Raw genomic sequence first — 13850 nt, 5'->3', positions numbered from 1 at the left:
TTTTTTTTTATTTTTTGGCTCGCTGGCACCGTGGCCGCGCCGCCTCTCTGCGCCGGCCCCGCCCCCGGGGGCGCCTCGCCCCCGCCCGTAACGGCCGCGTGGGGAGGGGCGGCGAGTAACGGTCGCCGCCAACCGCCAACGGCCAGGGCAGCGCGCGGGTGGCTAAACGAGGCGGGTGGGCGGGCAGCGCGGGCCGTCCCGCCGCGGGGCCGCCCGCTCAACCCTCGCCCCTCATTAGCGCCCACTGAAGGCGAGAGGAGGCTGATGGCAGCAGTTAGGAGGAAGGGAGACTCCCCCCTCCCCAGTGCCCTTTAGAGACCCTGCGGGGGGAAGCGGAGGCTGAGCTGCCCCCGGGCGCAGGGAGGGCGAGCTGCCGCCTCGCTGCGGGGGGGCCGCGCGTAGCCCCCAGCGCGCGGCACACACACGCACGCGCCTCGAAAGGCCGCGTGTGAATGTGCAACTTTTGAAGCGTTAATGGCTCTAATTATCGGCTCCTTCATTAGGATCAAAATACCCTAATAATCTACAAGCCTCCCCGTGATGTAATTTACACCATTGGAGTTTCACTGGGTTCAGCAGGAGCTATGAATACAGTGATGCAAGTGAGCATCACTATAAATGAATCTTCAGTATATATATATATTTTTTCCCCGTGTATATCACACGAAATTCATTAAGTCACACCAGGGGGCTTTTGTTTACCTGCCCAGCCCCTTCATAGCTCTGCCTGCAGTTCTTCCTGACTTCAGTGAAGCCCTCAGAGGGAGGTGTCCCTTTATTTAAGAGTGCCACAAGTGACTGGCTCTGATCCTGGCTCTGCTCACTGAGATCGGTTCAGTGAAGCTCTGATAGCCTAAAACTGAGATGAGAGGGACTGCTTTACAGTTCCCAGAATAAAGCAGGGATTCCACAGTTACCACAGTGGGGAATCACACGCCAGGGAATGTGTCAGTGTTATTTTGTAGGATAAGATATTTTATAAGAGACATATGTAGCCTGAACAGAGATATTTTTCCATGTTACGATATTTGGGTGACTGTAAAATGAGATAAATGATACACATTTGGTGATTTCCATTGTATCCCAGTTAAAATACATATTGAGAGAGATTTCTCAGCTAGTAGTGCATGCTACACAGGGATCTAGAAGTAGCTGATTCGTGCAGATAGGGAGCCAAGTCTGGAACAGGGACATTCTGACTAGTTTGAAAAAAAAGCTTTATTTTCAACTTATTAACATGCAAATATGGTACACTATGGCATTTTTTAATAGAGACATCTGCTAGGCTGCTAGATTTTTAGTGTGTAACCAATATTTGTAGTCTGCTTAAAAATACTTAAAATATTGCAATAGGAGTTGCACTGTATGAGCCACTCAGACCTCCAGTTCTCCAGAAATGTGTGATTGATGTGGTATCTGCCACTATTTTTGTGTGTGTTGTTTTACAAGTCGTACAAATGTTTCATAGAACATTTGACACGGTAGTTTCTCGGTAGTACATTTCATTAGCTCTCTCCTGGAGAGAACATTATAATTTTGGTTTGAAAATATAGTCCATATAAAATATGAAGTACTAAGAAAGTTCCCAGTATTACATCTGGTAACATTTATTAAGTGCGTAGTAGACAGATTATGACTTTTTTAGTGACCATTAACAACAAAGTAGAAGTGGAACCTATGTGAACCAGATATTAAATCTTTCTTGCTAGTGCAATTCATCTAAATACAGAAATTAAAACCTGTCGAAAGTGTAATTTATTTTTAGGGGAAAAAATGCTGTGAAAGGTAAATGCAGGATAAAGGAATGATAAAGGTATGATAAAGACCATGCAGATGACTGCTTTGCTTGATATAAACCTCCTTTGAGGGTATATTACAAAAATATATTTTGCTTTGAATTATTTAACGTTCTGTAAAGACATATTTTTCAAATACAATACATTAAAAGACTTTTTAGTAGAAGAAAATGGCTTTATTACACTTTCACTTGCAACAATCAAACTGAAAGAAATACATTCTGAATTGCTTCATTATTTATTTAGCTTGGTACGAATCCAGATTCTTGGTGTCTTGACAGTCTCTCTTCCTTTTTTTTTTTTTTTTTTTTTTTTTTTCCCTCTACTAGGTGTCTCATTTGTTGTGAAAGTTAATTTAGCTGAATAGCTTTCAGCTGATATTCTTTCTAATGACATGTCTTTTTATTTTAAAGTGTGTCAAAAGTTCTTATGCACCTGCTAAGCATGCATGTAAGTTAAGGAAAGTTTTCAGGAACTAGTAAGGCTAATGCTAAATAAAAACTTCCCTAGGAGAGGCTAGTTGATACAAGTTTTGTTACAGTTTTCTTCTAGATGCCTGCCAACTTGTTACTGAGTGACACTTAGGTCATTTTGTGCACACTTTTGCATAATACCATAATGCCTTAAGGCATACGTGCATAAATAGTACAGACACTTTACATATCTCAAACATTGGCAGTGGAGCATTTGTTAATTTGTCAGGCCACAATACTAGTATTTTAGCATTAAAAAAAAAAAAGCGTGTGGAACTCTTGTTCAGTATGATGTTTGGAGAGAAATGTGGAGCAGTTATAAATAAACCAGTATGATTTGGTGTTATACCAAGTAGTTCTAGTTCAGCTGTACATTCCTGCTTTGACTAAGGATTCCAGCTTTTGTTCCAAGGAGACATTAGGAAGTTGATAAAGTTTTAAAATGAGTAAGACAGAGCAGGAAGTATGTGTTCTAGGTACTGTAGATGAGAGTGATACTTATTTGCCATTAATGTAATTAGAATCAGTAATTGATACTTTTGTATATCCACAATATAGCCATCAGGAAATGAAGTCTCATCTTACGTGACTGATTGGTGTACCCAAATGACTGCAAGTTGTTTTCGTTGTGATTATATGAGATTTCCTTCCGGAATGCCTCACATGAGTTCCCAAGTGCATCTTGTTTGATACAGTATTATATAGGAGAACATAAATGTCTAAGACTAAAAGAAAAATAAAAGCTTGTTACTCTGTTCTTTCTTGAATTAAGTATTTTAAGTGTAAGGCTTAAAATGGAGGTATTTAAATCTTAACATTCACTTTCTCTTTTTTTTTTTTTTCTATCTGCCTTTCATGTGTTTATAATTTGAAAGCTGTTTTTTTTTTTTTTTTTTTTTTTTTTTTTTTTTTTTTTTTATGATACTACACTCCAAAATACTCCTTTAGGTCCTAAATTAGCAATTGAGTTCAGTAGGGGGTCTTATGTACATATCTACTTAGTGGTAAGCAAATGTTTAAATTCCTTAGGATTCAGTAAATCTTAAGCACTTGCCAAAAGTTAAAATATATCCAAAAGTATTTTCCTGAACGGGGATGAGTTTAAGGGAGTTTTTTTTTTTCTGGATCACAGATTTAAAATTGCAGCCCTCAAGATGCTGAACATTGCCTGTCAGGAGCTCAGCTGCTGTTAACTTTCAGCAAAGACAGACACAGATAAGAAAGCTCAGTGTGTATTACGGAAAAATCACTTTGCAGCTTGGAAGATTGCATCCTTCATCATAATTTTAAGTCATATTTTTAAGATATAAATACTTGTTTGTTTTCCCATATTAGTTATAAACGTAACTTTATAAAATATACTGTTTTTTTTCACTTTGTTTTGTAGTGAAAAAGGATGGTATTTGAGCAGATTAAGCAGGTAGGTAGCCAGTTAATTGGTTTATAAACCTTTCAAACATTGTCTAGTATGCTGCACTGCAGAAGCATATTGGATGGTTGGTTATCACATATGTGACTGTGTCTATAAACTAAAATGTCCATTTCCTCAGAAATATGTACATGTAACATGGCCTTATCAGGACTCTATATTCATGCATTAAGAGGGCAATCTGTTTAACCATGCAGGAAAGCACCACCTTTTTCTCACTGTGCACAGACATGTACACATATAGACATACATCAGAGACTGTTTTTAATAATGACAAGCAAGTCTCAAGAACAAAGTTCTTTACAGCTTTCTGCTTAGCGAATGTCCTAGAACATGATAAATAGAACGAAGTTATCATAGTACCTGTGCAATATAGGCACAAAACATGAGAACGTTTTCATTATGTATAAGCATTTACATTGAGGACTTATTTCAGATAACTAGGTTTAGAATTGTTTGTTGCAAAGTGTTCAGAAGTGTATTTCAATATTCTGTTCTCGATTTACATCATAATACATACTTCACTTTTTTTTTTCTCATGGCCTGTATTTTGACTATTAGTAACAAGTGATAGTGAAGAAGAAAATAATCAAACACAAAGTGGACATGGTGTTGATGCCTTAATTATCTTTATTTAACACAAAGTGTTGCACTGGTAAGAACAGCCTTTTTTTTTTTTTTTTTTTTTGGTGAAATGGGCTTGTACAGTGTGCAAAAGACTAAGTTACCACTGAAACATTCTGCACTCCCAGGAGATGTACAGAGCCAAAAGGGACAGGATCTGAGTAAAGAGGATTCATGCTTTGAATAAGTAAAGAAGTGTACTATTATAGGCAAGGCGTAAAGAGAAACATCTTTAAAAGGATAGTATCTGATTTATCAACTTAGACAGCTCTCACATTGTACATGCGGATATGAACCTGGGTTATAACTATGATTAGCAACTTGCTAACTAGCTGTGTTTCAGAGAAGTACCTGCTCTGGTGCTTCAGGCACATTCTCCTGTAATAATTTCGTTCTGAAAATTGTAGAATATTTATGTAGTTAGTGATCTACTGGACTACTTTGAAATGTAAAACATCATTTGGATTTTGCATGAAAATACAATGGAGAATCATCAAGCGACTAAAATAGTTGGCTATGTGCTTCTGAGTTTGCTGAATACTTCACAACCACTGTGAGCTCTTCGCTATGTTTACTGAACATTCTAGTGGTTAAGTTACTAATCTTAACACAACATGTCATCTTAATTTTCTTTGGCTATATATATATATATAGGAAATATTGATGTGGACATTTGAATAATACAGTATTTAACAGCCTGGCTTTCTAAGTGATTTTAGCAGGTCTCCATCCAACAGATATTTATGAATTGTTAGAAATACGACAACTTTATTTTTTTTTCAGCCTATATAATTTCTGTTCCATACTTACTAATTTTTATTTATTATAAAACTTTCAGAACATGTTTATATCTCACTAAATGTTCAGGAGACCCTTTTTCTATAGTTTCTACTGGATTCTTTCTTTTTTTTTTTTTTCTTTTCTTTTTTGGTAGATCAGTAGTTTTGTTCTTTGAGTTTTATCAGATTTTGGACCCTTATTACACTAAATTACACTAAATAGTTATTTTAATCAATAATTAAAACTGATATATAGGTCAACAGTTGCTGTCCATAAGAGCTTTTTTTTTAATATGAGTTTGAATTATTTCATTTTTTTAGTCATGATTGTAGTACATACACATACATATGCATGGAGTGTATGTGTGTGCATGCAGTTTACTGATGAGAATTTTGCTGATGTGAACTGTGCAAATCAAGTTACTGTAATAGGCTATTTTGCATGGCCTAGTAGCAGTATAAGAAGGACATAAAAATGCTGCTATTAAAAATATTCGTGAATATTATTTCAGTTGGTGTGAAGATACCCAGTCTTGTCTAGCCTTGTTAACTTCCTGTTTTGAAGTGCACTGAGTAAACAGTAAAGCCGAATATACCTACATCCTTCCAAGCTTTTCCTTACTTATACTAATTAGCATATTTTGAATTTTTTAAATCTTCATTAAGGAGATCTCTTAAAACCAGAGATGAGGTAAAGTTAGAGGGTCTGTTTGGGCTTTAACATAAAAGAAAAAAGGAGATAAATATGTTTATTATTATAAACATAATGTGCAAAATTAGGACTTCCTATCTTCCCTATACTTTAGACAACAGAGGCTTTCTGAGGTCACTCTTAGCATAACAAAATGCCATAGTAATGCTGAAATAAGGAAGGTTAGTTGGGACGTCTAAAATGTGATTTACAACAACAAAAGAAAAATAAAGGATGTAAAATGTCTTTATTTCTTATTTAAGTGGTCTCAAATATTTCTGAAGGAACTTGCAGGCCATGTACAGATATCAGAATCTCAAAAAACACTTGTATCAATGCATCAGTTCAGGAATTTCCTAAATGTGTAAGTGACATTGGAGTTAACCTAAAAACTGTACTGATAATGAATCCTTTTTTTACTCTTACATATAAAGATTTACTGACAAAGTTATAAAATCACCGTGTAAGCAATTTTAGACTTGCCTATTAAAAATATGTAATGTGCTAAGTTTGATACACAAAATGGAAACCATGTGTAGGAATATGTTGAATAATCATATTCTCATTACTTCTAATGAGATTGGAAAACTTTAGAGAAGGCTGTAGTTTCTAAAAAAGCTTTTTGGACAGAGGCGATACTCTGGTCCAATTCACAAGTAAAAGGTATAGAAAGTGATGTGTTTTCATTTCTTACTGTTGACATCTATCAAACAGTCCTCTCATTTAGGTAACGCAGCTGCTTTGCAGTTGTTAGCTTGTATAATGCTGCAGTGTAACCAATAAAGCTTGATTTAATTTTACCCACAGTGGAACACAAATGACACAAATCACTAGTAGATGATGAATAAAAGCATTATATTTGTATATTTCAAAACCACGTTATGTATTATGGAGAACAGTGAATATGTGTTTAAAGGCAAATGCCTATTCTTTCAGCTGAGATGTTGTTAGGAAATTTGTGTTCTGAATGAAAATAGCCTAAGAGAGAAGTTTGTAATCCCCGAATGAAAGAAATACACTTTGATAAGCAACAATTGATTTAAATTTTGCTATTATCTACTTTACAGATGATATGGAATTGAGTTATAGATAACAGATTAAGAAGGGTTAACTGATTTACTGAAAATCACTCACAAACTATGCAGCAGAACTGGAATATAGAAATAGTGATACCATCCTCTAACAATTCAGAGGGTTTTTTCTCATCATCTTGCTTCATTTGGCCTGTTTATGGTACCAGATTGTAAGTAACAAAACCCATCACAGGAAAAGAATTCCTGTGTTGCTGTCAGTTGTTGGTTATGGAGAATTCCCCTTTATACTCCCTGAACAATAGAGTTGCTTGACTGGGATTGTGGCCAGGATGCTAAGGAAATGTGTGTCCTTTGTGCCAAATGTTTCTTCCATGGTAGTACTTCCCAAAGAGAAGCCGGGAGAGGAGCTAATGTTATTTATAACCTCTATCCAAATGTAGCTCTCAAGGACTGATCAGCCTCAGAGCTGTCCCTACTTCTGTTGGATACCAAATCCATGTGAGGCAGAACTGCTTTAATTCAATCTAAGAGACAGGAAGAATATCTTTGATTAGGACAGTACTACTACATAGGAATAGTTTATATAGATTTGCTTTTCTGAATACAGTGTTATATTGAAAATTGAACTTTAGGAATTTACAGAGACTGATGTAGTATTCTGGGTGTGATTCAGGTATCTAAAGCTGTGCTTCTTAATGTCATATAGATACCATAAAGTTTTTGAGGCATCTGTACAGAGCTGCACTAGTAGATGTACAACACAAAACCTGTGTTCTTCTGGAAGAAGCTCAAAGTCAGGCAAAAAAGCTGTCAGCGACTCATTCCTTTCATTAAAACATAAAAATAAAAAGCACTCTTTGATAACTCTAAATTTAAGGCATGTTGACAAGGTTGAAAATCATTTTTAGATAATAGTTTGAGTATAGTTTTCAAATTTGTGTGCCATACACATGACTATTAACAGTACATGCCTGTGCCAAAACGTATTCATATATATACTCAGGTTAAGTTAGGAAATTATTTTTGAATTGGCACAAACTGTTTCAATTTTTATAGAAACAATAGTGACAACCCTTTTCTGATTTTTCATTCATCCTCAGAAATACTAGGCTAATGTTTTATCTCATGTGAGTATTTCCAAAAAGTTGATAAAGTTAACAAATATCAAACACTGTAAGTTAAATTCAGCTGCATTATATTAGAATAAAATTTAGATACAGGAGATAATGTTTTATCTGTTTATTATATTGTGCATCAAGTTTCATTTAATTTATGAGGACTTGTGTATGTATAATTTGGAAGATAATGGAGAGGAGATTTTCATCATGTATTAAACTGAAATGTGAAAATCTCTCTTTAACCGGAATGATGTAGTGTCAGTGAAATTTCAAATAATATAAAAGTATTTTGTTCTTGAACACATTCTTAGGCAAAATAGTGGTGCAAACGCATATGTACCTAAATGTATCTTTATTGAGTCACTTTCTTGGTCATGGTACTATTCATACATGTGCTAAACTTTAAGAGGCATACACATGGGAAAGATTTACCTTGAAAATATATATCTACTTTATAAAGCAAAACTTTGTCACTCAAATGGGATCATGCTTGCTCTGTAACAAAAGTTGGCTATTTGCTTAGGCAAATGCTTTTGAAAGTCCTTTTATGAACTCTAAATTTAGCCAAGAGTAAGTATCTTAGTAGGCTAAAATCTTTCTAAAGATTATATATAAAAATGGAGATAAAGATAGTGAAACAGATGGTGAAAATGAGAATTCCCCCATCGGTTTCACGGGGACATTTTAAGTCTCTGTTTTTTCACTTTTGTTTTTCACAACTTCTTTTATTTTTGCTGCTTTCAACCTATATTTGGTCTCATTCTCCAGAGTGTCATTCCTGTTCTGAGTCAATTTATGTTGTCATAGAGTTTGAATAATGAAATGGTAAATCAGTCTCCTTATTTCCATCCACATATTCTGAATTGCGTATAATGACATACATGTGCCCTATGTGATGGCAACAAAGGATATTTATCATTCAGTGAACTCAGAGAAGAAAAACTGTTTTAGATAAGTCTGCAATTATGTTACAGTTGCAGCACAGGTTTACAAAAGGGCAATCGTTGATTCATTTGAAAGAAAAGCATTTATTCCATTTTCAAGCAGTATTGTAAATTCTTTTACGGAAGGAATAACTGCACTGGAACCTGAAGTCTGTATTTAATACAGGTCACTACATGCACAGTCACTGAACCTCAGCCCCGATCTTGGGTCATAACTGTCATGTAGATTTAGAAAACTCATTCATAAGGCTTCTTTGACTATATACTTACAATTTTATTCTGCTGCCTGCAACTTAACGGCCTGAATATATCACTTCATTTCAGGGGAAGTCTTTCTGAATATGAATAGAGCTAGACTATTTCTAGAGCAAGTATTAATTCATACGAGTCAAAGTGGCAACACTGAATGTGAAACAGAGCAGTGGCCTAATGGCTTTAAATTCTAAGCATTTTTCCTCAAGATTACAAGATGTAGTCTGGGTCTTGTAACTTACGCAGTTATTGTTCTGTATTACAAAATAGAGTAGGATGCCGTATCTAGCAAGAGTACAGATAAGAGCAGGACTTTATAAGATGAAGAATTTTATGTGACAAGTAACTACCACATAGGTGCAACAGATGTTTCTCCAGGATATAGGTTTATGAAATATATGGTTTCATTCGGTAGGCTCCGACTTTACTCTAGCAAGTCTTCTGAACAGCTGTAAAACGATGTAGGTGTATAAATTGGTGTAACACAGTCATTCAGCATGTTTGAATCATGTAATGCTGTGTGTTGAATTGTGTGGTGTGTTAGAGAAAGGATGTGATGCCTGAATGACTGTGTTGTATGAAATTTTCTACATGAATTTAGAAAAATGCATGTGAGAAATTTAAGCTAAAAGCAAAGGAAACTTGTTTAATTATGTTTGTAAAACTGTACTGTCTTTGCTGCCTAATTCTGCACAGCTTCCACAGAGATTGCTGGCTGCTCATATATCTTTTTTTCTTTTTTTGGTGCAGCGGTAGTAATTTAAATATTTATTTATGAAACATTGCTAGGATTCAAGTTCTTTCTGATTGCTCCTTAGTGTTCAGGGAAATGTAACAGTGTAAACTTCCTCTGTGTAAAATAAATCTAGAGGATTTTATATTAATTTGATTGCAAAATATTTTGTCACCTATGTGACATTCAAGGAAGATGGAGAATGTTACATTCAGCTGGCTTTAAAGACATTGACTAGTGATTTGAAAATTCATATTGGACTTTTTAACACTGAATACTAGTGTACCATTCTAGGAACCCTAAAATTCTCAATTTAAATGTTTTTTTTTTCTTTACTAGTTCTTCATTAAATATATAAAGTGACTGAGCTATTCAAGTTACACAGTAACCTTCCTGGAGAATTAATGTTACAGAAATATGAAAGGACTGGCTAAAGTGTCTCTCCATCAAATGTTTCTAAAAGGCTTTATGTATTTATAAGACTTCATGATCTGCTATTGATGCAAATTACTAAGGATAAAAGAAAATCCATCTGTTATCAAAGAAAAAAACTAAATGAAATAAGTCCGAGGATCCGAGGATTTGAAAGACTTAGCATTAAGAGCTAAGAATTCATACTTTGTGATGGGTTTATAGTAATTGACAGTAGAAAAGACTTCTTTTTAGTATTCACAAAGTTTTTTTTTTTAATTGAAGGAAAATGACTTTTCTATAAAAGCTTCTCTTGTAACACATCCTGTTTCATTCAAGAAATTTGTATTCTCACTAAAATGTCTCAATTAAAATATGACCTACACCACTTTGTGTAGAGTTGAACATTATTAATTTTGTTATTATTACCCTTACATTTAATCAAATTGTCTGTAGCTAAATAAATAGCATTTCATCACGAGATGTTGGTTTTCAATCAGCTAGGAAACAGATTACTGGCTTGAGAACAGATCTAAGGCTAGTGTCTCCAATCTGCAACTAATTGTGTGCTGATAATGGTATTGCCCACAGGCAAATCTTTCTTGCTGTCCTGGTATATGATAGATTTTCCTGTAAGTTAATATTAAGTCGAATGGAGACATTTTGTAATGCCGTTACAGTTACTATCTTTAACTTTTCTTTTTTAATTTGAAATATATACTGTTTGGAGATGTTATCTATGTATTTCATTTCTAAAAAGAAATTAGGAAAAGGAAAATCTCTAGGAAAAACAATAGTCATGGTTTTCTCTTTAGCTATTCCTCTTAAAACAGTTGCTTCTATAGAAGATGTAATACTACTGATATTTATGTAAGTATTTGTTCATAAAGTCATACATTCTACTGACAGATTGCATCCAGAAGAAAATAGTGCTTCATCAGTATAGTTTGGAAGAGTGGGTGTTTGGGACCTGCGCTGAGGACATGTCCCAGCATAATCTACAGATCAGGTGCAGACCACTTGCTAACCATGGGCCATGTATGCATTAAAACATTATAAACATCTCTATATTTTTAACTTGGAAGATTATTAGTGTTATTGTGATAGTTTTGACTACATCATTCTAGGCACTTCATAAAGGCAGGATGTGATAAAAGACCTTTTTTTTTTTTTTTTTTTAAGAGGATAACATAGAGGCAGAACAACATAAAAACAGATAGTGTAATCTGTGCATTACAGTGCTGTCCTCCTGATCCAGGTGGATTGTTCTTGTGAAATGATTCAAACAGTCTGAAATCTATTTTTCACCTTGCTAGTTATGCAAACAGCTCTTCAGTTTTTCACTAAAGCAAGTGGGAATTGTTCACTGTCACAAATAATAAATAACAAGAGTACCCAGTCTGCACAGCATGGACATGATAAAAACACATGCTTATGAGTGCTTGAGATTTCACAGCTATTAATTTTGAACTTTTTGATGGCAGTTTTGTTTTACAAGAGTAGATGCTGTTAGGGCAGCATTAAACTGTGACAGTGAAAGATGATGATAACACGCGTTTATCATTATGAACCAGATAAATTCTCTAAGACATGGTCAGAAAATCCCCCTACACCTGAAGACGTGAAATTTGCTTCTCTTCAAATTTACTTTACTGAATACTGAAAATTTAGTATTTTTATTACTACTAATAATCATTTAAAAGATTAACGTTAATATGTTTTGGAAGTTTCTTTGATGTGTATGGAAATGTGTAGCTCTTATCCATGTAAGTGAATTTCTAACATGCTTTTATAATGTGAAAAACAAGACAAAACAAAAAACCCCACCACTAACAACAACAACAACAACAACAAAACCGTTAGAGTGCAGATTACAAAAAAAAACAGCTAAAAAGGATATGACTCAACTATGATTTTATAAATGTAGTAGATAATGTCCTCCATTCTGAGGTCCAGTATTCACTGTTTCAAATAGCAAGCACTTCTTCAGTTTATGGTCACAAACATGCATTTCAGTAATAATTAGGTAAAATTCCATTCCTCTTGCTTTATTGGAAAATAGGAGAACACAACAAAACTAAAAGATTTCTGTTTAGGTTCAAATTTCATATCTATAACAGAGAATAAAAATTATTATGGCATACATACATTAGGAAAAAATATCACAAATAAAATAAGTGAATAAATAAATAAATAAATAAAAATCTGTCCAGAAATGTCAGTACCTCGTTTTTTAATCTTTATTGTTCAGAGGAGCGCAACTCTGCCCTTTCTAGATTCTTTATTGAGCTGTTATTTTTTTCCACATGTTCAGAATTTCATCAAAGTCAGCTTATCTAGACCAAAGGAATGGTCTCTTGTCAAAGAGATCTGAAATCTCCAGAGAAAACATTTTCCTCTTTTTTTTTTTTTTTTTTTTTGGCATTACTGTAGAGATTCACCTCCAACTGTTCTACAACCTGTAGAGAAGACAGGTTAGTTTATTTATTTACAAGGCAAGTGTTTATATTTTGGAATCAACGGCTTAGAGATCATCACAAGATTAATAAGAAAGAATTGCAGTTCCCAGATGCATGTGCTATGCATGTGCTCTCAGTAAAGCATCTATCAATATGTAGACAATTTAACTATTGGCTGCTGGAAGCTTTGATTAGTTTGGATGTGTATCCCATATTCAAAGCATCTGGAAGGTAAAAAAAGTGCTCTCATGAGAAAAGGAAACCCATCTTGTAGTAAGTACATTTTTGTGCCTATCACTTTCTTTTTCTGCAGTGAAAAACTGCAGGTATTTATTTTGTCTCCCAAGGGAAAGGTCTAGCATTTAAGCAAGACTTTTCTTTGTTAGAGTTCTCTCTATCTCTCTCTCTCTCTCTCTTTTTTTTTTTTTTCTAGATTTTTTCTTGAGGCTGAGAAAGAGCTGGGGTTTTTTTAATCTTCATAGCACGGTAGCTTCTGGTCAAGTCTTTTATTAAATAATTGAAAATAAAGGAAGGATGAACTTTGTCAACTGAAAATGATTCTCTTTACCCTCCTTTTCTACTTCATTAAAACCATTGCATATTTAAGACACTGGGGGATGTAGATAAAAAAGACTGCCTCTTTTTATGCTTTTATGATTGTCTACTTTTTTTTTTTTTTAACCCAAAGGTTCTAATGAAATAAGTCCATTTAGAGAACCTTAAAATAATTACTTTCTGACCTTCTGCAGAGATGTTTTGGGAGCACTGTTTTGGGAGCCAAATAAGTATATCTGCTATATGTTTTGTTTTTGAAGGGAGAACTGTACTTGAGAGGGCAGAAGAACTGAGATCAAAAAGATAATGCTAATTTATATGGGAATTTTACTCACATATAAGGTACCTTGTCATCCTGTAGAACAATTTTGTATTTTAAGTTATATTATATTTTAAGTTATATTATGTTTTAAGTTCAGCCTCTGTTCTTCGCATCAAAACAGTCCAGTATTTTCGCACAGAAGTCAGATGCTACTGCACACCAAGCAGCCAGACATTAAGTGGTCATGAATCAAAATCATGTGTTAAAATTAGAATCGTTCTGACAGACAC

At 34.6% G+C, this 13850-nt stretch overlaps 1 protein-coding gene across 3 annotated transcripts in view; it reads left to right on the top strand.

The window, feature by feature from the left end:
* The window catches only part of PCDH7 (protocadherin 7), a 263004-nt gene that overhangs the window by 4943 nt on the left and 244211 nt on the right, over positions 1–13850 (top strand). The window lies entirely within an intron of this gene.

The sequence above is a fragment of the Nothoprocta perdicaria genome, unplaced genomic scaffold (assembly GCF_003342845.1).
Source record: "Nothoprocta perdicaria isolate Ctin4 unplaced genomic scaffold, notPer1 scaffold_2, whole genome shotgun sequence".
NCBI lineage: Eukaryota > Metazoa > Chordata > Aves > Tinamiformes > Tinamidae > Nothoprocta > Nothoprocta perdicaria.
This window is presented reverse-complemented; position numbering and strand designations above follow the sequence as displayed.